Raw genomic sequence first — 23275 nt, 5'->3', positions numbered from 1 at the left:
TCTTTCATTGTTCTCGGAATTCCGCTGACGTTTAAAAATGCTTCGGAACTCTTCCATTGTTCTTGGAATTCTGCTGAACTTTTAAAATGCTATGGAACTCTTCCATTACTCTCGGAATTCGGGTGAAGTTTAAAAATGCTTCGGAACTCTTCTATTGTTCTCGGAATTCCGCTGAAGTTTACAAATGCTTAAAATCTCTTCCATTGTTCTCGTAATTCTGCTCATGTTTAAAAATGCTTCGGAACTCTTCCATTGTTCTCGTAATTCCACTGAAGTTTAAAAATGCTTCGGAACTCTTCCATTGTTCTCGGAATTCCGATGACGTTTTAAAATGCTTCGGTACTCTTCCATTGTTCTCGGAATTCCGCTGACGTTTAAAAATGCTTCGGAACTCTTCCATTGTTCTCGGAATTCCACTGAAGTTTAAAAATGCTTCGGAACTCTTCCATTGTTCTAGGAATTCTGCTGAAGTCTAAAAATTCACCTGAACTCTTCCATTATTCTCGGAATTCGTGTGAATTTTAAAAATGCTTCGGAACTCTTCTATTGTTCTCGGAATTCCGCTGAAGTTTAAAAATGCTTAAAATCTATTCCATTGTTCTCGTAATTCTGCTCATGTTTAAAAATGCTTCGGAACTCTTCCATTGTTCTCGTAATTCCGCTGAAGTTTAAAAATGCTTCAGAACTCTTCCATTGTTCTCGGAATTCCGCTGAAGTTTAAAAATGCTTCGGAACTCTTCCATTGTTCTCAGAATTCCGCTGACATTTAAAAATGCTTCGGTACTCTTCCATTGTTCTCGGAATTCCGCTGACATATAAAAATGCTTCGGAAATCTTGCATTGTTCTCGACATTCCGCTGATGTTTAAAAATGCTTCGGAACTCTTCCATTGTTCTCAGAATTCCGCTGACGTTTAAAAATGCTACGGAAATCTTCCATTGTTTTCAAAATTCCGCTGACGTTTAAAAATGCTTCAGAACTCTTTCATTGTTCTCGGAATTCCGCTGACGGTTAATAATGCTTCGCAACTCTTTCATTGTTCTCGGAATTCCGCAGACGTTTAAAAATGCTTCGGAACTCTTCCATTGTTCTCAGAATTCCGCTGAAGTTTAAAAATGCTTCGGAACCCTTCCATTGTTCTCGGAATTCTGCTGAAGTTTAAAAATGCTTCGGAACTCTTCCATTGTTCTCAGAATTCCGCTGACATTTAAAAATGCTTCGGAAATCTTCCATTGTTTTCAAAATTCCGCTGACTCTTAAAAATGCTTCGGAACTCTTCCATTGTTCTCGGAATTCTGCTGACGTTTAAAAATGCTTCGGAACTCCTCCATTGTTCTCGGAATTCCGCTGACGTTTAAAAATGCTTCGGAACTCTTCCATTGTTCTTGGAATTCTGCTGAAGTTTTAAAATGCTTCGGTACTCTTCCATTGTTCTCGGAATTCCGCTGACATATAAAAATGCTTCAAAATCTTGCATTGTTCTCGGCATTCCGCTGACATTTAAAAATGCTTCGGAACTCTTCCATTGTTCTCGGAATTCCGCTGACGTTTAAAAATGCTTCGGTACTCTTCCATTGTTCTCGGAATTCCGCTGACATATAAAAATGCTTCGGAAATCTTGCATTGTTCTCGGCATTCCGCTGACGTTTAAAAATGCTTCGGAACTCTTCAATTGTTCTCGGAATTCTGCTGAACTTTTAAAATGCTTTGGAACTCTTCCATTGTTCTCGGAATTCCGCTGAAGTTTAAAAATGCTTCAGAAATCTTACATTGTTTTCAAAATTCCGCTGACGTTTAAAAATGCTTCGGAACTCTTACATTGTTCTCGGAATTCCACTGACGTTTAAAAATGCTTTGGAACTCTTCCATTGTTCTCAGAATTCCGCTGACGTTTAAAAATGCTACGGAAAACTTCCATTGTTTTCAAAATTCCGCTGACGTTTAAAAATGCTTCAGAACTCTTCCATTGTTCTCGGAATTCCGCTGACGTTTAATAATGCTTCACAACTCTTTCATTGTTCTCGGAATTCCGCTGACGTTTAAAAATGCTTCGGAACTCTTCCATTGTTCTTGGAATTCCGCTGACGTTTAAAAATGCTTCGGTACTCTTCCATTGTTCTCGGTATTCCGCTGACATATAAAAATGCTTCGGAAATCTTGCATTGTTCTCGGCATTCCGCTGACGTTTAAAAATGCTTCGGAACTCTTCAATTGTTCTCGGAATTCTGCTGAACTTTTAAAATGCTATGGAACTCTTCCATTGCTCTCGGAATTCGGGTGAAGTTTAAAAATGCTTCGGAACTCTTCCATTGTTCTTGGAATTCTGCTGAACTTTTAAAATGCTATGGAACTCTTCCATTACTCTCGGAATTCGGGTGAAGTTTAAAAATGCTTCGGAACTCTTCTATTGTTCTCGGAATTCCGCTGAAGTTTAAAAATGCTTAAAATCTCTTCCATTGTTCTCGTAATTCTGCTCATGTTTAAAAATGCTTCGGAACTCTTCCATTGTTCTCGTAATTCCACTGAAGTTTAAAAATGCTTCGGAACTCTTCCATTGTTCTCGGAATTCCGATGACGTTTTAAAATGCTTCGGTACTCTTCCATTGTTCTCGGAATTCCGCTGACGTTTAAAAATGCTTCGGAACTCTTCCATTGTTCTCGGAATTCCACTGAAGTTTAAAAATGCTTCGGAACTCTTCCATTGTTCTAGGAATTCTGCTGAAGTCTAAAAATTCACCTGAACTCTTCCATTATTCTCGGAATTCGTGTGAATTTTAAAAATGCTTCGGAACTCTTCTATTGTTCTCGGAATTCCGCTGAAGTTTAAAAATGCTTAAAATCTATTCCATTGTTCTCGTAATTCTGCTCATGTTTAAAAATGCTTCGGAACTCTTCCATTGTTCTCGTAATTCCGCTGAAGTTTAAAAATGCTTCAGAACTCTTCCATTGTTCTCGGAATTCCGCTGAAGTTTAAAAATGCTTCGGAACTCTTCCATTGTTCTCAGAATTCCGCTGACATTTAAAAATGCTTCGGTACTCTTCCATTGTTCTCGGAATTCCGCTGACATATAAAAATGCTTCGGAAATCTTGCATTGTTCTCGACATTCCGCTGATGTTTAAAAATGCTTCGGAACTCTTCCATTGTTCTCAGAATTCCGCTGACGTTTAAAAATGCTACGGAAATCTTCCATTGTTTTCAAAATTCCGCTGACGTTTAAAAATGCTTCAGAACTCTTTCATTGTTCTCGGAATTCCGCTGACGGTTAATAATGCTTCGCAACTCTTTCATTGTTCTCGGAATTCCGCAGACGTTTAAAAATGCTTCGGAACTCTTCCATTGTTCTCAGAATTCCGCTGAAGTTTAAAAATGCTTCGGAACCCTTCCATTGTTCTCGGAATTCTGCTGAAGTTTAAAAATGCTTCGGAACTCTTCCATTGTTCTCAGAATTCCGCTGACATTTAAAAATGCTTCGGAAATCTTCCATTGTTTTCAAAATTCCGCTGACTCTTAAAAATGCTTCGGAACTCTTCCATTGTTCTCGGAATTCTGCTGACGTTTAAAAATGCTTCGGAACTCCTCCATTGTTCTCGGAATTCCGCTGACGTTTAAAAATGCTTCGGAACTCTTCCATTGTTCTTGGAATTCTGCTGAAGTTTTAAAATGCTTCGGTACTCTTCCATTGTTCTCGGAATTCCGCTGACATATAAAAATGCTTCAAAATCTTGCATTGTTCTCGGCATTCCGCTGACATTTAAAAATGCTTCGGAACTCTTCCATTGTTCTCGGAATTCCGCTGACGTTTAAAAATGCTTCGGTACTCTTCCATTGTTCTCGGAATTCCGCTGACATATAAAAATGCTTCGGAAATCTTGCATTGTTCTCGGCATTCCGCTGACGTTTAAAAATGCTTCGGAACTCTTCAATTGTTCTCGGAATTCTGCTGAACTTTTAAAATGCTTTGGAACTCTTCCATTGTTCTCGGAATTCCGCTGAAGTTTAAAAATGCTTCAGAAATCTTACATTGTTTTCAAAATTCCGCTGACGTTTAAAAATGCTTCGGAACTCTTACATTGTTCTCGGAATTCCACTGACGTTTAAAAATGCTTTGGAACTCTTCCATTGTTCTCAGAATTCCGCTGACGTTTAAAAATGCTACGGAAAACTTCCATTGTTTTCAAAATTCCGCTGACGTTTAAAAATGCTTCAGAACTCTTCCATTGTTCTCGGAATTCCGCTGACGTTTAATAATGCTTCACAACTCTTTCATTGTTCTCGGAATTCCGCTGACGTTTAAAAATGCTTCGGAACTCTTCCATTGTTCTTGGAATTCCGCTGACGTTTAAAAATGCTTCGGTACTCTTCCATTGTTCTCGGTATTCCGCTGACATATAAAAATGCTTCGGAAATCTTGCATTGTTCTCGGCATTCCGCTGACGTTTAAAAATGCTTCGGAACTCTTCAATTGTTCTCGGAATTCTGCTGAACTTTTAAAATGCTATGGAACTCTTCCATTGCTCTCGGAATTCGGGTGAAGTTTAAAAATGCTTCGGAACTCTTCCATTGTTCTTGGAATTCTGCTGAACTTTTAAAATGCTATGGAACTCTTCCATTACTCTCGGAATTCGGGTGAAGTTTAAAAATGCTTCGGAACTCTTCTATTGTTCTCGGAATTCCGCTGAAGTTTAAAAATGCTTAAAATCTCTTCCATTGTTCTCGTAATTCTGCTCATGTTTAAAAATGCTTCGGAACTCTTCCATTGTTCTCGTAATTCCACTGAAGTTTAAAAATGCTTCGGAACTCTTCCATTGTTCTCGGAATTCCGATGACGTTTTAAAATGCTTCGGTACTCTTCCATTGTTCTCGGAATTCCGCTGACGTTTAAAAATGCTTCGGAACTCTTCCATTGTTCTCGGAATTCCACTGAAGTTTAAAAATGCTTCGGAACTCCTCCATTGTTCTAGGAATTCTGCTGAAGTCTAAAAATTCACCTGAACTCTTCCATTATTCTCGGAATTCGTGTGAATTTTAAAAATGCTTCGGAACTCTTCTATTGTTCTCGGAATTCCGCTGAAGTTTAAAAATGCTTAAAATCTATTCCATTGTTCTCGTAATTCTGCTCATGTTTAAAAATGCTTCGGAACTCTTCCATTGTTCTCGTAATTCCGCTGAAGTTTAAAAATGCTTCAGAACTCTTCCATTGTTCTCGGAATTCCGCTGAAGTTTAAAAATGCTTCGGAACTCTTCCATTGTTCTCAGAATTCCGCTGACATTTAAAAATGCTTCGGTACTCTTCCATTGTTCTCGGAATTCCGCTGACATATAAAAATGCTTCGGAAATCTTGCATTGTTCTCGACATTCCGCTGATGTTTAAAAATGCTTCGGAACTCTTCCATTGTTCTCAGAATTCCGCTGACGTTTAAAAATGCTACGGAAATCTTCCATTGTTTTCAAAATTCCGCTGACGTTTAAAAATGCTTCAGAACTCTTTCATTGTTCTCGGAATTCCGCTGACGGTTAATAATGCTTCGCAACTCTTTCATTGTTCTCGGAATTCCGCAGACGTTTAAAAATGCTTCGGAACTCTTCCATTGTTCTCAGAATTCCGCTGAAGTTTAAAAATGCTTCGGAACCCTTCCATTGTTCTCGGAATTCTGCTGAAGTTTAAAAATGCTTCGGAACTCTTCCATTGTTCTCAGAATTCCGCTGACATTTAAAAATGCTTCGGAAATCTTCCATTGTTCTCGGAATTCCGCTGACGTTTAAAAATTGTTCGGTACACTTCCATTGTTCTCGGAATTCCGCTGACATATAAAAATGCTTCGGAAATCTTGTATTGTTCTCGGCATTCCGCTGACGTTTAAAAATGCTTCGGAACTCTTCAATTGTTCTCGGAATTCTGCTGAACTTTTAAAATCCTATGGAACTCTTCCATTGCTCTCGGAATTCGGGTGAAGTTTAAAAATGCTTCGGAACTCTTCTATTGTTCTCGGAATTCCGCTGAAGTTTAAAAATGCTTAAAATCTCTTCCATTGTTCTCGTAATTCTGCTCATGTTTAAAAATGCTTCGGAACTCTTCCATTGTTCTCGTAATTCCGCTGAAGTTTAAAAATGCTTCGGAACTCTTCCATTGTTCTCGGAATTCCGATGACGTTTTAAAATGCTTCGGTACTCTTCCATTGTTCTCGGAATTCCGCTGACAATTAAAAATGCTTCGGAAATCTTCCATTGTTTTCAAAATTCCGCTGACGTTTAAAAATGCTTCAGAACTTTTCCATTGTTCTCAGAATTCTGCTGACGTTTAAAAATGCTTCGGAACTCTTCCATTGTTCTCGGAATTCCGCTGACGTTTAAAAATGCTTCTGAACTCTTCCATTGTTCTCGGAATTCCGTTGAAGTTTAAAAATGCTTCGAAACTCTTCCATTGTTCTCGGAATTCTGCTAAAGTTTAAAAATGCTTCAGAACTCTTCCATTGTTCTCGGAATTCCGCTGACGTTTAATAATGCTTCGCAACTCTTTCCTTGTTCTCGGAATTCCGCTGACGTTTAAAAATGCTTCGGAACTCTTCCATTGTTCTCGGAATTCCGCTGACGTTTAAAAATGCTTCGGAACTCTTCCATTTTTCTCCAAATTCCGCTGAAGTTTAAAAATGCTTCGGAACCCTTCCATTTTTCTCGGAATTCTGCTGACATTTAAAAATGCTTCGGAAATCTTCCATTGTATTCAAAATTCCGCTGACGTTTAAAAATGCTTCAGAACTCTTCCATTGTTCTCGGAATTCCGCTGACATTTAAAAATGCTTCGGAACTCTTCCATTGTTCTCGGAATTCCACTGACGTTTAAAAATTGTTCGGTACTCTTCCATTGTTCTCGGAATTCCGCTGACATATAAAAATGCTTCGGAAATCTTGCATTGTTCTCGGCATTCCGCTGACGTTTAAAAATGCTTCGGAACTCTTCAATTGTTCTCGGAATTCTGCTGAAGTTTAAAAATGCTTCAGAACTCTTCCATTGTTCTCAGAATTCCGCTGACGTTTAAAAATGCTTCGGAAATCTTCCATTGTTCTCGGAATTCCGATGACGTTTAAAAATGCTTCACAACTCTTCCATTGTTCTCGGAATTCTGCTGACTTTTAAAAATGCTTCGGAACTCTTCCATTGTTCTCCAAATTCCGCTGAAGTTTAAAAATGCTTCGGAACCCTTCCATTGTTCTCGGAATTCCGCTGACATTTAATAATGCTTCGCAACTCTTTCATTGTTCTCGGAATTCCGCTGACGTTTAAAAATGCTTCGGAACTTTTCTATTGTTCTCGGAATTCCGCTGAAGTTTAAAAATGCTTCACAACTCTTCCATTGTTCTCGGAATTCCGCTGACTTTTAAAAATGCTTCGGAACTCTTCCATTGTTCTCGAAATTCCGTTGAAGTTTAAAAATGCTTTGGAACTCTTCCATTGTTCTCGGAATTCTGCTGAAGTTTAAACATGCTTCGGAACTCTTCCATTGTTCTCAGAATTCCGCTGACGTTTAAAAATGCTTCACAACTCTTCCATTGTTCTCGGAATTCCGCTGACTTTTAAAAATAATTCGGAACTCTTCCATTGTTCTCCAAATTCCGCTGAAGTTTAAAAATGCTTCGGAACCCTTCCATTGTTCACGGAATTCTGCTGAAGTTTAAAATTGCTTCGGAACTCTTCCATTGTTCTCGGAATTCCGCTGACGTTTAAAAATGCTTCGGAACTCTTCCATTGTTCTCGGAATTCCGCTGACGTTTAAAAATGCTTCGGAACTCTTCCATTGTTCTTGGAATTCTGCTGAAGTTTTAAAATGCTTCGGTACTCTTCCATTGTTCTCGGAATTCTGCTGACGTTTAAAAATGCTTCGGAACTCTTCCATTGTTCTCGGAATTCCGCTGACATATAAAAATGCTTCAAAATCTTGCATTGTTCTCGGCATTCCGCTGACGTTTAAAAATGCTTCGGAACTCTTCCATTGTTCTCAGAATTCCGCTGACATTTAAAAATGCTTCGGAAATCTTCCATTGTTTTCAAAATTCCGCTGACGTTTAAAAATGCTTCAGAACTCTTCCATTGTTCTCGGAATTCCGCTGACGTTTAAAAATGCTTCGGAACTCTTCCATTGTTCTCGGAATTCCGCTGATGTTTAAAAATGCTTCGGTACTCTTCCATTGTTCTCGGAATTCCGCTGACATATAAAAATGCTTCGGAAATCTTGAATTGTTCTCGGCATTCCGCTGACGTTTAAAAATGCTTCGGAACTCTTCAATTGTTCTCGGAATTCTGCTGAACTTTTAAAATGCTTTGGAACTCTTCCATTGTTCTCGGAATTCCGCTGAAGTTTAAAAATGCTTCGGAAATCTTACATTGTTTTCAAAATTCCGCTGACGTTTAAAAATGCTTCGGAACTCTTCCATTGTTCTCGGACATCCACTGACGTTTAAAAATGCTTTGGAACTCTTCCATTGTTCTCGGAATTCCGCTGAAGTTTAAAAATGATTCGGAACTCTTCCATTGTTCTCAGAATTCCGCTGACGTTTAAAAATGCTACGGAAATCTTCCATTGTTTTCAAAATTCCGCTGACGTTTAAAAATGCTTCAGAACTCTTCCATTGTTCTCGGAATTCCGCTGACGTTTAATAATGCTTCGCAACTCTTTCATTGTTCTCGGAATTCCGCTGACGTTTAAAAATGCTTCGGAACTCTTCCATTGTTCTTGGAATTCTGCTGAACTTTTAAAATGCTATGGAACTCTTCCATTACTCTCGGAATTCGGGTGAAGTTTAAAAATGCTTCGGAACTCTTCTATTGTTCTCGGAATTCCGCTGAAGTTTAAAAATGCTTAAAATCTCTTCCATTGTTCTCGTAATTCTGCTCATGTTTAAAAATGCTTCGGAACTCTTCCATTGTTCTCGTAATTCCACTGAAGTTTAAAAATGCTTCGGAACTCTTCCATTGTTCTCGGAATTCCGATGACGTTTTAAAATGCTTCGGTACTCTTCCATTGTTCTCGGAATTCCGCTGACGTTTAAAAATGCTTCGGAACTCTTCCATTGTTCTCGGAATTCCACTGAAGTTTAAAAATGCTTCGGAACTCTTCCATTGTTCTAGGAATTCTGCTGAAGTCTAAAAATTCACCTGAACTCTTCCATTATTCTCGGAATTCGTGTGAATTTTAAAAATGCTTCGGAACTCTTCTATTGTTCTCGGAATTCCGCTGAAGTTTAAAAATGCTTAAAATCTATTCCATTGTTCTCGTAATTCTGCTCATGTTTAAAAATGCTTCGGAACTCTTCCATTGTTCTCGTAATTCCGCTGAAGTTTAAAAATGCTTCAGAACTCTTCCATTGTTCTCGGAATTCCGCTGAAGTTTAAAAATGCTTCGGAACTCTTCCATTGTTCTCAGAATTCCGCTGACATTTAAAAATGCTTCGGTACTCTTCCATTGTTCTCGGAATTCCGCTGACATATAAAAATGCTTCGGAAATCTTGCATTGTTCTCGACATTCCGCTGATGTTTAAAAATGCTTCGGAACTCTTCCATTGTTCTCAGAATTCCGCTGACGTTTAAAAATGCTACGGAAATCTTCCATTGTTTTCAAAATTCCGCTGACGTTTAAAAATGCTTCAGAACTCTTTCATTGTTCTCGGAATTCCGCTGACGGTTAATAATGCTTCGCAACTCTTTCATTGTTCTCGGAATTCCGCAGACGTTTAAAAATGCTTCGGAACTCTTCCATTGTTCTCAGAATTCCGCTGAAGTTTAAAAATGCTTCGGAACCCTTCCATTGTTCTCGGAATTCTGCTGAAGTTTAAAAATGCTTCGGAACTCTTCCATTGTTCTCAGAATTCCGCTGACATTTAAAAATGCTTCGGAAATCTTCCATTGTTTTCAAAATTCCGCTGACTCTTAAAAATGCTTCGGAACTCTTCCATTGTTCTCGGAATTCTGCTGACGTTTAAAAATGCTTCGGAACTCCTCCATTGTTCTCGGAATTCCGCTGACGTTTAAAAATGCTTCGGAACTCTTCCATTGTTCTTGGAATTCTGCTGAAGTTTTAAAATGCTTCGGTACTCTTCCATTGTTCTCGGAATTCCGCTGACATATAAAAATGCTTCAAAATCTTGCATTGTTCTCGGCATTCCGCTGACATTTAAAAATGCTTCGGAACTCTTCCATTGTTCTCGGAATTCCGCTGACGTTTAAAAATGCTTCGGTACTCTTCCATTGTTCTCGGAATTCCGCTGACATATAAAAATGCTTCGGAAATCTTGCATTGTTCTCGGCATTCCGCTGACGTTTAAAAATGCTTCGGAACTCTTCAATTGTTCTCGGAATTCTGCTGAACTTTTAAAATGCTTTGGAACTCTTCCATTGTTCTCGGAATTCCGCTGAAGTTTAAAAATGCTTCAGAAATCTTACATTGTTTTCAAAATTCCGCTGACGTTTAAAAATGCTTCGGAACTCTTACATTGTTCTCGGAATTCCACTGACGTTTAAAAATGCTTTGGAACTCTTCCATTGTTCTCAGAATTCCGCTGACGTTTAAAAATGCTACGGAAAACTTCCATTGTTTTCAAAATTCCGCTGACGTTTAAAAATGCTTCAGAACTCTTCCATTGTTCTCGGAATTCCGCTGACGTTTAATAATGCTTCACAACTCTTTCATTGTTCTCGGAATTCCGCTGACGTTTAAAAATGCTTCGGAACTCTTCCATTGTTCTTGGAATTCCGCTGACGTTTAAAAATGCTTCGGTACTCTTCCATTGTTCTCGGTATTCCGCTGACATATAAAAATGCTTCGGAAATCTTGCATTGTTCTCGGCATTCCGCTGACGTTTAAAAATGCTTCGGAACTCTTCAATTGTTCTCGGAATTCTGCTGAACTTTTAAAATGCTATGGAACTCTTCCATTGCTCTCGGAATTCGGGTGAAGTTTAAAAATGCTTCGGAACTCTTCCATTGTTCTTGGAATTCTGCTGAACTTTTAAAATGCTATGGAACTCTTCCATTACTCTCGGAATTCGGGTGAAGTTTAAAAATGCTTCGGAACTCTTCTATTGTTCTCGGAATTCCGCTGAAGTTTAAAAATGCTTAAAATCTCTTCCATTGTTCTCGTAATTCTGCTCATGTTTAAAAATGCTTCGGAACTCTTCCATTGTTCTCGTAATTCCACTGAAGTTTAAAAATGCTTCGGAACTCTTCCATTGTTCTCGGAATTCCGATGACGTTTTAAAATGCTTCGGTACTCTTCCATTGTTCTCGGAATTCCGCTGACGTTTAAAAATGCTTCGGAACTCTTCCATTGTTCTCGGAATTCCACTGAAGTTTAAAAATGCTTCGGAACTCTTCCATTGTTCTAGGAATTCTGCTGAAGTCTAAAAATTCACCTGAACTCTTCCATTATTCTCGGAATTCGTGTGAATTTTAAAAATGCTTCGGAACTCTTCTATTGTTCTCGGAATTCCGCTGAAGTTTAAAAATGCTTAAAATCTATTCCATTGTTCTCGTAATTCTGCTCATGTTTAAAAATGCTTCGGAACTCTTCCATTGTTCTCGTAATTCCGCTGAAGTTTAAAAATGCTTCAGAACTCTTCCATTGTTCTCGGAATTCCGCTGAAGTTTAAAAATGCTTCGGAACTCTTCCATTGTTCTCAGAATTCCGCTGACATTTAAAAATGCTTCGGTACTCTTCCATTGTTCTCGGAATTCCGCTGACATATAAAAATGCTTCGGAAATCTTGCATTGTTCTCGACATTCCGCTGATGTTTAAAAATGCTTCGGAACTCTTCCATTGTTCTCAGAATTCCGCTGACGTTTAAAAATGCTACGGAAATCTTCCATTGTTTTCAAAATTCCGCTGACGTTTAAAAATGCTTCAGAACTCTTTCATTGTTCTCGGAATTCCGCTGACGGTTAATAATGCTTCGCAACTCTTTCATTGTTCTCGGAATTCCGCAGACGTTTAAAAATGCTTCGGAACTCTTCCATTGTTCTCAGAATTCCGCTGAAGTTTAAAAATGCTTCGGAACCCTTCCATTGTTCTCGGAATTCTGCTGAAGTTTAAAAATGCTTCGGAACTCTTCCATTGTTCTCAGAATTCCGCTGACATTTAAAAATGCTTCGGAAATCTTCCATTGTTTTCAAAATTCCGCTGACTCTTAAAAATGCTTCGGAACTCTTCCATTGTTCTCGGAATTCTGCTGACGTTTAAAAATGCTTCGGAACTCCTCCATTGTTCTCGGAATTCCGCTGACGTTTAAAAATGCTTCGGAACTCTTCCATTGTTCTTGGAATTCTGCTGAAGTTTTAAAATGCTTCGGTACTCTTCCATTGTTCTCGGAATTCCGCTGACATATAAAAATGCTTCAAAATCTTGCATTGTTCTCGGCATTCCGCTGACATTTAAAAATGCTTCGGAACTCTTCCATTGTTCTCGGAATTCCGCTGACGTTTAAAAATGCTTCGGTACTCTTCCATTGTTCTCGGAATTCCGCTGACATATAAAAATGCTTCGGAAATCTTGCATTGTTCTCGGCATTCCGCTGACGTTTAAAAATGCTTCGGAACTCTTCAATTGTTCTCGGAATTCTGCTGAACTTTTAAAATGCTTTGGAACTCTTCCATTGTTCTCGGAATTCCGCTGAAGTTTAAAAATGCTTCAGAAATCTTACATTGTTTTCAAAATTCCGCTGACGTTTAAAAATGCTTCGGAACTCTTACATTGTTCTCGGAATTCCACTGACGTTTAAAAATGCTTTGGAACTCTTCCATTGTTCTCAGAATTCCGCTGACGTTTAAAAATGCTACGGAAAACTTCCATTGTTTTCAAAATTCCGCTGACGTTTAAAAATGCTTCAGAACTCTTCCATTGTTCTCGGAATTCCGCTGACGTTTAATAATGCTTCACAACTCTTTCATTGTTCTCGGAATTCCGCTGACGTTTAAAAATGCTTCGGAACTCTTCCATTGTTCTTGGAATTCCGCTGACGTTTAAAAATGCTTCGGTACTCTTCCATTGTTCTCGGTATTCCGCTGACATATAAAAATGCTTCGGAAATCTTGCATTGTTCTCGGCATTCCGCTGACGTTTAAAAATGCTTCGGAACTCTTCAATTGTTCTCGGAATTCTGCTGAACTTTTAAAATGCTATGGAACTCTTCCATTGCTCTCGGAATTCGGGTGAAGTTTAAAAATGCTTCGGAACTCTTCCATTGTTCTTGGAATTCTGCTGAACTTTTAAAATGCTATGGAACTCTTCCATTACTCTCGGAATTCGGGTGAAGTTTAAAAATGCTTCGGAACTCTTCTATTGTTCTCGGAATTCCGCTGAAGTTTAAAAATGCTTAAAATCTCTTCCATTGTTCTCGTAATTCTGCTCATGTTTAAAAATGCTTCGGAACTCTTCCATTGTTCTCGTAATTCCACTGAAGTTTAAAAATGCTTCGGAACTCTTCCATTGTTCTCGGAATTCCGATGACGTTTTAAAATGCTTCGGTACTCTTCCATTGTTCTCGGAATTCCGCTGACGTTTAAAAATGCTTCGGAACTCTTCCATTGTTCTCGGAATTCCACTGAAGTTTAAAAATGCTTCGGAACTCTTCCATTGTTCTAGGAATTCTGCTGAAGTCTAAAAATTCACCTGAACTCTTCCATTATTCTCGGAATTCGTGTGAATTTTAAAAATGCTTCGGAACTCTTCTATTGTTCTCGGAATTCCGCTGAAGTTTAAAAATGCTTAAAATCTATTCCATTGTTCTCGTAATTCTGCTCATGTTTAAAAATGCTTCGGAACTCTTCCATTGTTCTCGTAATTCCGCTGAAGTTTAAAAATGCTTCAGAACTCTTCCATTGTTCTCGGAATTCCGCTGAAGTTTAAAAATGCTTCGGAACTCTTCCATTGTTCTCAGAATTCCGCTGACATTTAAAAATGCTTCGGTACTCTTCCATTGTTCTCGGAATTCCGCTGACATATAAAAATGCTTCGGAAATCTTGCATTGTTCTCGACATTCCGCTGATGTTTAAAAATGCTTCGGAACTCTTCCATTGTTCTCAGAATTCCGCTGACGTTTAAAAATGCTACGGAAATCTTCCATTGTTTTCAAAATTCCGCTGACGTTTAAAAATGCTTCAGAACTCTTTCATTGTTCTCGGAATTCCGCTGACGGTTAATAATGCTTCGCAACTCTTTCATTGTTCTCGGAATTCCGCAGACGTTTAAAAATGCTTCGGAACTCTTCCATTGTTCTCAGAATTCCGCTGAAGTTTAAAAATGCTTCGGAACCCTTCCATTGTTCTCGGAATTCTGCTGAAGTTTAAAAATGCTTCGGAACTCTTCCATTGTTCTCAGAATTCCGCTGACATTTAAAAATGCTTCGGAAATCTTCCATTGTTTTCAAAATTCCGCTGACTCTTAAAAATGCTTCGGAACTCTTCCATTGTTCTCGGAATTCTGCTGACGTTTAAAAATGCTTCGGAACTCCTCCATTGTTCTCGGAATTCCGCTGACGTTTAAAAATGCTTCGGAACTCTTCCATTGTTCTTGGAATTCTGCTGAAGTTTTAAAATGCTTCGGTACTCTTCCATTGTTCTCGGAATTCCGCTGACATATAAAAATGCTTCAAAATCTTGCATTGTTCTCGGCATTCCGCTGACATTTAAAAATGCTTCGGAACTCTTCCATTGTTCTCGGAATTCCGCTGACGTTTAAAAATGCTTCGGTACTCTTCCATTGTTCTCGGAATTCCGCTGACATATAAAAATGCTTCGGAAATCTTGCATTGTTCTCGGCATTCCGCTGACGTTTAAAAATGCTTCGGAACTCTTCAATTGTTCTCGGAATTCTGCTGAACTTTTAAAATGCTTTGGAACTCTTCCATTGTTCTCGGAATTCCGCTGACGTTTAAAAATGCTACGGAAATCTTACATTGTTTTCAAAATTCCGCTGACGTTTAAAAATGCTTCGGAACTCTTACATTGTTCTCGGAATTCCACTGACGTTTAAAAATGCTTTGGAACTCTTCCATTGTTCTCAGAATTCCGCTGACGTTTAAAAATGCTACGGAAAACTTCCATTGTTTTCAAAATTCCGCTGACGTTTAAAAATGCTTCAGAACTCTTCCATTGTTCTCGGAATTCCGCTGACGTTTAATAATGCTTCACAACTCTTTCATTGTTCTCGGAATTCCGCTGACGTTTAAAAATGCTTCGGAACTCTTCCATTGTTCTTGGAATTCCGCTGACGTTTAAAAATGCTTCGGTACTCTTCCATTGTTCTCGGTATTCCGCTGACATATAAAAATGCTTCGGAAATCTTGCATTGTTCTCGGCATTCCGCTGACGTTTAAAAATGCTTCGGAACTCTTCAATTGTTCTCGGAATTCTGCTGAACTTTTAAAATGCTATGGAACTCTTCCATTGCTCTCGGAATTCGGGTGAAGTTTAAAAATGCTTCGGAACTCTTCTATTGTTCTCGGAATTCCGCTGAAGTTAAAAAATGCTTAAAATCTCTTCCATTGTTCTCGTAATTCTGCTCATGTTTAAAAATGCTTCGGAACTCTTCCATTGTTCTCGTAATTCCACTGAAGTTTAAAAATGCTTCGGAACTCTTCCATTGTTCTCGGAATTCCGATGACGTTTTAAAATGCTTCGGTACTCTTCCATTGTTCTCGGAATTCCGCTGACGTTTAAAAATGCTTCGGAACTCTTCCATTGTTCTCGGAATTCCACTGAAGTTTAAAAATGCTTCGGAACTCTTCCATTGTTCTAGGAATTCTGCTGAAGTCTAAAAATTCATCTGAACTCTTCCATTGTTCTCGTAATTCGTGTGAATTTTAAAAATGCTTCGGAACTCTTCTATTGTTCTCGGAATTCCGCTGAAGTTTAAAAATGCTTAAAATCTATTCCATTGTTCTCGTAATTCTGCTCATGTTTAAAAATGCTTCGGAACTCTTCCATTGTTCTCGTAATTCCGCTGAAGTTTAAAAATGCTTCGGAACTCTTCCATTGTTCTCGGAATTCCGATGACGTTTTAAAATGCTTCGGTACTCTTCCATTGTTCTCGGAATTCCGCTGACATATAAAAATGCTTCGGAAATATTGCATTGTTCTGGGCATTCCGCTGACGTTTAAAAATGCTTCGGAACTCTTCAATTGTTCTCGGAATTCTGCTGAACTTTTAAAATGCTTTGGAACTCTTCCATTGTTCTCGGAATTCCGCTGAAGTTTAAAAATGCTTCGGAAATCTTACATTGTTTTCAAAATTCCGCTGACGTTTAAAAATGCTTCGGAACTCTTCCATTGTTCTCAGAATTAAACTGAAGTTTAAAAATGCTTTGGAACTCTTCCATTGTTCTCAGAATTCCACTGAAGTTTAAAAATGCTTCGGAACTCTTCAATTGTTCTCGGAATTCTGCTGAACTTTTAAAAATACTTCGGAACTATTCCATTGTTCTCCAAATTCCGCTGAAGTTTAAAAATGCTTCGGAACCCTTCCATTTTTCTCGGAATTCTGCTGAAGTTTAAAAATGCTTCGGAACTCTTCCATTGTTCTCAGAATTCCGCTGACTCTTAAAAATGCTTCAGAACTCTTCCATTGTTCTCGGAATTCCGCTGACGTTTAAAAATGCTTCGGAACTCTTCCATTGTTCTCGGAATTCCGCTGACGTTTAAAAATGCTTCGGAACTCTTCCATTGTTCTCGGAATTCCGCTGACGTTTAAAAATGCTTCGGAACTCTTCCATTGTTTTTGGAATTCTGCTGAAGTTTTAAAATGCTTCGGTACTCTTCCATTGTTCTCCAAATTCCGCTGAAGTTTAAAAATGCTTCGGAACCCTTCCATTTTTCTCGGAATTCTGCTGACATTTAAAAATGCTTCGGAAATCTTCCATTGTTTTCAAAATTCCGCTGACTCTTAAAAATGCTTCAGAACTCTTCCATTGTTCTCGGAATTCCGCTGACGTTTAAAAATGCTTCGGAACTCTTCCATTGTTCTTGGAATTCTGCTGAAGTTTTAAAATGCTTCTGTACTCTTCCATTGTTCTCGGAATTCTGCTGACGCTTAAAAATGCTTCGGAACTCTTCCATTGTTCTCGGAATTCCGCTGACATTTAAAAATGCTTCGGAACTCTTCCATTGCTCTCGGAATTCCGCTGACATATAAAAATGCTTCGGAAATCTTGCATTGTTCTCGGAATTCCGCTGACGTTTAAAAATGCTTCGGAACTCTTCCATTGTTCTCGGAATTCCGATGACGTTTTAAAATGCTTCGGTACTCTTCCATTGTTCTCGGAATTCCGCTGACGTTTAAAAATTCTTCGGAACTCTTCCATTATTCTCGCAATTCGTGTGAATTTTAAAAATGCTTCGGAACTTTTCTATTGTTCTCGGAATTCCGCTGAAGTTTAAAAATGCTTAAAATCTCTTACATTGTTCTCGGAATTCCGCTGAAGTTTAAAAATGCTTCGGAACTCTTCCATTGTTCTCGGAATTCTGCTGAAGTTTAAAAATGCTTCAGAACTCTTCCATTGTTCTCAGAATTCCGCTGACGTTTAAAAATGCTTCGGAAATCTTCCATTGTTTTCAAAATTCCGCTGACGTTTAAAAATGCTTCAGAACTTTTCCATTGTTCTCAGAATTCTGCTGACGTTTAAAAATGCTTCGGAACTCTTCCATTGTTCTCGGAATTCCGCTGACGTTTAAAAATGCTTCTGAACTCTTCCATTGTTCTCGGAATTCCGTTGAAGTTTAAAAATGCTTCGAAACTCTTCCATTGTTCTCGGAATTCTGCTGAAGTTTAAAAATGCTTCAGAACTCTTCCATTGTTCTCGGAATTCCGCTGACGTTTAAAAATGCTTCGGAACTCTTCCATTGTTCTCGGAATTCCGTTGAAGTTTAAAAATGCTTCGAAACTCTTCCATTGTTCTCGGAATTCCGCTGACATTTAAAAATGCTTCGGAAATCTTCCATTGTTTTCAAAATTCCGCTGACGTTTAAAAATGCTTTAGAACTCTTCCATTGTTCTCGGAATTCCGCTGACATTTAAAAATGCTTCGGAACTCTTCCATTGTTCTCGGAATTCCGCTGACGTTTAAAAATTGTTCGGTACACTTCCATTGTTCTCGGAATTCCGCTGACATATAAAAATGCTTCGGAAATCTTGTATTGTTCTCGGCATTCCGCTGACGTTTAAAAATGCTTCGGAACTCTTCAATTGTTCTCGGAATTCTGCTGAACTTTTAAAATCCTATGGAACTCTTCCATTGCTCTCGGAATTCGGGTGAAGTTTAAAAATGCTTCGGAACTCTTCTATTGTTCTCGGAATTCCGCTGAAGTTTAAAAATGCTTAAAATCTCTTCCATTGTTCTCGTAATTCTGCTCATGTTTAAAAATGCTTCGGAACTCTTCCATTGTTCTCGTAATTCCGCTGAAGTTTAAAAATGCTTCGGAACTCTTCCATTGTTCTCGGAATTCCGATGACGTTTTAAAATGCTTCGGTACTCTTCCATTGTTCTCGGAATTCCGCTGACAATTAAAAATGCTTCGGAAATCTTCCATTGTTTTCAAAATTCCGCTGACGTTTAAAAATGCTTCAGAACTTTTCCATTGTTCTCAGAATTCTGCTGACGTTTAAAAATGCTTCGGAACTCTTCCATTGTTCTCGGAATTCCGCTGACGTTTAAAAATGCTTCTGAACTCTTCCATTGTTCTCGGAATTCCGTTGAAGTTTAAAAATGCTTCGAAACTCTTCCATTGTTCTCGGAATTCTGCTAAAGTTTAAAAATGCTTCAGAACTCTTCCATTGTTCTCGGAATTCCGCTGACGTTTAATAATGCTTCGCAACTCTTTCCTTGTTCTCGGAATTCCGCTGACGTTTAAAAATGCTTCGGAACTCTTCCATTGTTCTCGGAATTCCGCTGACGTTTAAAAATGCTTCGGAACTCTTCCATTTTTCTTGGAATTCTGCTGAAGTTTTAAAATGCTTCGGTACTCTTCCATTGTTCTCCAAATTCCGCTGAAGTTTAAAAATGCTTCGGAACCCTTCCATTTTTCTCGGAATTCTGCTGACATTTAAAAATGCTTCGGAAATCTTCCATTGTATTCAAAATTCCGCTGACGTTTAAAAATGCTTCAGAACTCTTCCATTGTTCTCGGAATTCCGCTGACATTTAAAAATGCTTCGGAACTCTTCCATTGTTCTCGGAATTCCACTGACGTTTAAAAATTGTTCGGTACTCTTCCATTGTTCTCGGAATTCCGCTGACATATAAAAATGCTTCGGAAATCTTGCATTGTTCTCGGCATTCCGCTGACGTTTAAAAATGCTTCGGAACTCTTCAATTGTTCTCGGAATTCTGCTGAAGTTTAAAAATGCTTCAGAACTCTTCCATTGTTCTCAGAATTCCGCTGACGTTTAAAAATGCTTCGGAAATCTTCCATTGTTCTCGGAATTCCGATGACGTTTAAAAATGCTTCACAACTCTTCCATTGTTCTCGGAATTCTGCTGACTTTTAAAAATGCTTCGGAACTCTTCCATTGTTCTCCAAATTCCGCTGAAGTTTAAAAATGCTTCGGAACCCTTCCATTGTTCTCGGAATTCTGCTGAAGTTTAAAAATGCTTCGGAACTCTTCCATTGTTCTCAGAATTCCGCTGACGTTTAAAAATGCTTCGGAAATCTTCCATTGTTTTCAAAATTCCGCTGACGCTTAAAAATGCTTCAGAACTCTTCCATTGTTCTCGGAATTCCGTTGAAGTTTAAAAATGCTTCGAAACTCTTCCATTGTTCTCGGAATTCCGATGACGTTTAAAAATGCTTCACAACTCTTCCATTGTTCTCGGAATTCCGCTGACGTTTAATAATGCTTCGCAACTCTTTCATTGTTCTCGGAATTCCGCTGACGTTTAAAAATGCTTCGGAACTCTTCCATTGTTCTCGGAATTCCGTTGAAGTTTAAAAATGCTTCGAAACTCTTCCATTGTTCTCAGAATTCTGCTGAAGTTTAAAAATGCTTCAGAACTCTTCCATTGTTCTCGGAATTCCGCTGACTTTTAATAATGCTTCGCAACTCTTTCATTGTTCTCGGAATTCCGCTGCAATTTAAAAATGCTTCAGAACTCTTCCATTGTTCTCAGAATTCCGCTGACGTTTAAAAATGCTTCGGTACTCTTCCTTTGTTCTCGGAATTCCGCTGACATATAAAAATGCTTCGGAAATCTTGCATTGTTCTCGGCATTCCGCTGACGTTAAAAAAATGCTTCAGAACTCTTCAATTGTTCTCGGAATTCTGCTGAACTTTTAAAATGCTTTGGAACTCTTCCATTGCTCTCAGAATTCTGCTGAAGTTTAAAAATGCTTCAGAACTCTTACATTGTTCTCGGAATTCTGCTGACGTTTAAAAATGCTTCGGAACTCTTCCATTGTTCTCGAAATTCCGTTGAAGTTTAAAAATGCTTCGGAACTCTTCCATTGTTCTCGGAATTCTGCTGACGTTTAAAAATGCTTCGGAACTCTTCCATTGTTCTCGGCATTCCGCTGACGTTTAAAAATGCTTCGGAACTCTTCAATTGTTCTCGGAATTCTGCTGAACTTTTAAAAATGCTTCGGAACTCTTCCATTGTTCTCGGAATTCCGCTGACGTTTAAAAATGCTTCGGAACTCTTCCATTGTTCTTGGAATTCTGCTGAAGTTTTAAAATGCTTCGGTACTCTTCCATTGTTCTCCAAAATCCGCTGAAGTTTAAAAATGCTTCGGAACCCTTCCATTTTTCTCGGAATTCTGCTGACATTTAAAAATGCTTCGGAAATCTTCCATTGTTTTCAAAATTCCGCTGACTCTTAAAAATGCTTCAGAACTCTTCCATTGTTCTCGGAATTCCGCTGACGTTTAAAAATGCTTGGGAACTCTTCCATTGTTCTCGGAATTCCGCTGACGTTTAAAAATGCTTCGGAACTCTTCCTTTGTTCTCGGAATTCCGATGACGTTTTAAAATGCTTCGGTACTCTTCCATTGTTCTCGGAATTCCGCTGACGTTTAAAAATTCTTCAGAACTCTTCCATTATTCTCGCAATTCGTGTGAATTTTAAAAATGCTTCGGAACTTTTCTATTGTTCTCGGAATTCCGCTGAAGTTTAAAAATGCTTAAAATCTCTTACATTGTTCTCGGAATTCCGCTGAAGTTTAAAAATGCTTCGGAACTCTTCCATTGTTCTCGGAATTCTGCTGAAGTTTAAAAATGCTTCAGAACTCTTCCATTGTTCTCAGAATTCCGCTGACGTTTAAAAATGCTTCGGAAATCTTCCATTGTTTTCAAAATTCCGCTGACGTTTAAAAATGCTTCAGAACTTTTCCATTGTTCTCAGAATTCTGCTGACGTTTAAAAATGCTTCGGAACTCTTCCATTGTTCTCGGAATTCCGCTGACGTTTAAAAATGCTTCTGAACTCTTCCATTGTTCTCGGAATTCCGTTGAAGTTTAAAAATGCTTCGAAACTCTTCCATTGTTCTCGGAATTCTGCTGAAGTTTAAAAATGCTTCAGAACTCTTCCATTGTTCTCGGAATTCCGCTGACGTTTAAAAATGCTTCGGAACTCTTCCATTGTTCTCGGAATTCCGTTGAAGTTTAAAAATGCTTCGAAACTCTTCCATTGTTCTCGGAATTCCGCTGACATTTAAAAATGCTTCGGAAATCTTCCATTGTTTTCAAAATTCCGCTGACGTTTAAAAATGCTTTAGAACTCTTCCATTGTTCTCGGAATTCCGCTGACATTTAAAAATGCTTCGGAACTCTTCCATTGTTCTCGGAATTCCGCTGACGTTTAAAAATTGTTCGGTACACTTCCATTGTTCTCGGAATTCCGCTGACATATAAAAATGCTTCGGAAATCTTGTATTGTTCTCGGCATTCCGCTGACGTTTAAAAATGCTTCGGAACTCTTCAATTGTTCTCGGAATTCTGCTGAACTTTTAAAATGCTATGGAACTCTTCCATTGCTCTCGGAATTCGGGTGAAGTTTAAAAATGCTTCGGAACTCTTCTATTGTTCTCGGAATTCCGCTGAAGTTTAAAAATGCTTAAAATCTCTTCCATTGTTCTCGTAATTCTGCTCATGTTTAAAAATGCTTCGGAACTCTTCCATTGTTCTCGTAATTCCGCTGAAGTTTAAAAATGCTTCGGAACTCTTCCATTGTTCTCGGAATTCCGATGACGTTTTAAAATGCTTCGGTACTCTTCCATTGTTCTCGGAATTCCGCTGACAATTAAAAATGCTTCGGAACTCTTCCATTGTTCTAGGAATTCTGCTGAAGTCTAAAAATTCATCTGAACTCTTCCATTATTCTCGGAATTCATGTGAATTTTAAAAATGCTTCGGAACTCTTCTATTGTTCTCGGAATTCCGCTGAAGTTTAAAAATGCTTAAAATCTCTTACATTGTTCTCGGAATTCCGCTGAAGTTTAAAAATGCTTCGGAACTCTTCCATTGTTCTCGGAATTCTGCTGAAGTTTAAAAATGCTTCAGAACTCTTCCATTGTTCTCAGAATTCCGCTGACGTTTAAAAATGCTTCGGAAATCTTCCATTGTTCTCGGAATTCCGATGACGTTTAAAAATGCTTCACAACTCTTCCATTGTTCTCGGAATTCTGCTGACTTTTAAAAATGCTTCGGAACTCTTCCATTTTTCTCCAAATTCCGCTGAAGTTTAAAAATGCTTCGGAACCCTTCCATTGTTCTCGGAATTCTGCTGAAGTTTAAAAATGCTTCGGAACTCTTCCATTGTTTTCAAAATTCCGCTGACGCTTAAAAATGCTTCAGAACTCTTCCATTGTTCTCGGAATTCCGTTGAAGTTTAAAAATGCTTCGGAACTCTTCCATTGTTCTCGGAATTCCGATGACGTTTAAAAATGCTTCACAACTCTTCCATTGTTCTCGGAATTCCGCTGACGTTTAATAATGCTTCGCAACTCTTTCATTGTTCTCGGAATTCCGCTGACGTTTAAAAATGCTTCGGAACTCTTCCATTGTTCTCGGAATTCCGTTGAAGTTTAAAAATGCTTCGAAACTCTTCCATTGTTCTCAGAATTCTGCTGAAGTTTAAAAATGCTTCAGAACTCTTCCATTGTTCTCGGAATTCCGCTGACGTTTAATAATGCTTCGCAACTCTTTCATTGTTCTCGGAATTCCGCTGCAATTTAAAAATGCTTCGGAACTCTTCCATTGTTCTCGGAATTCTGCTGACGTTTAAAAATGCTTCGGAACTCT

Source organism: Phyllobates terribilis, unplaced genomic scaffold, assembly GCF_046119375.1.
Source record: "Phyllobates terribilis strain yellow unplaced genomic scaffold, ASM4611937v1 Scaffold_1__5_contigs__length_1240528914, whole genome shotgun sequence".
Lineage (NCBI taxonomy): Eukaryota > Metazoa > Chordata > Amphibia > Anura > Dendrobatidae > Phyllobates > Phyllobates terribilis.
This window is presented reverse-complemented; position numbering follows the sequence as displayed.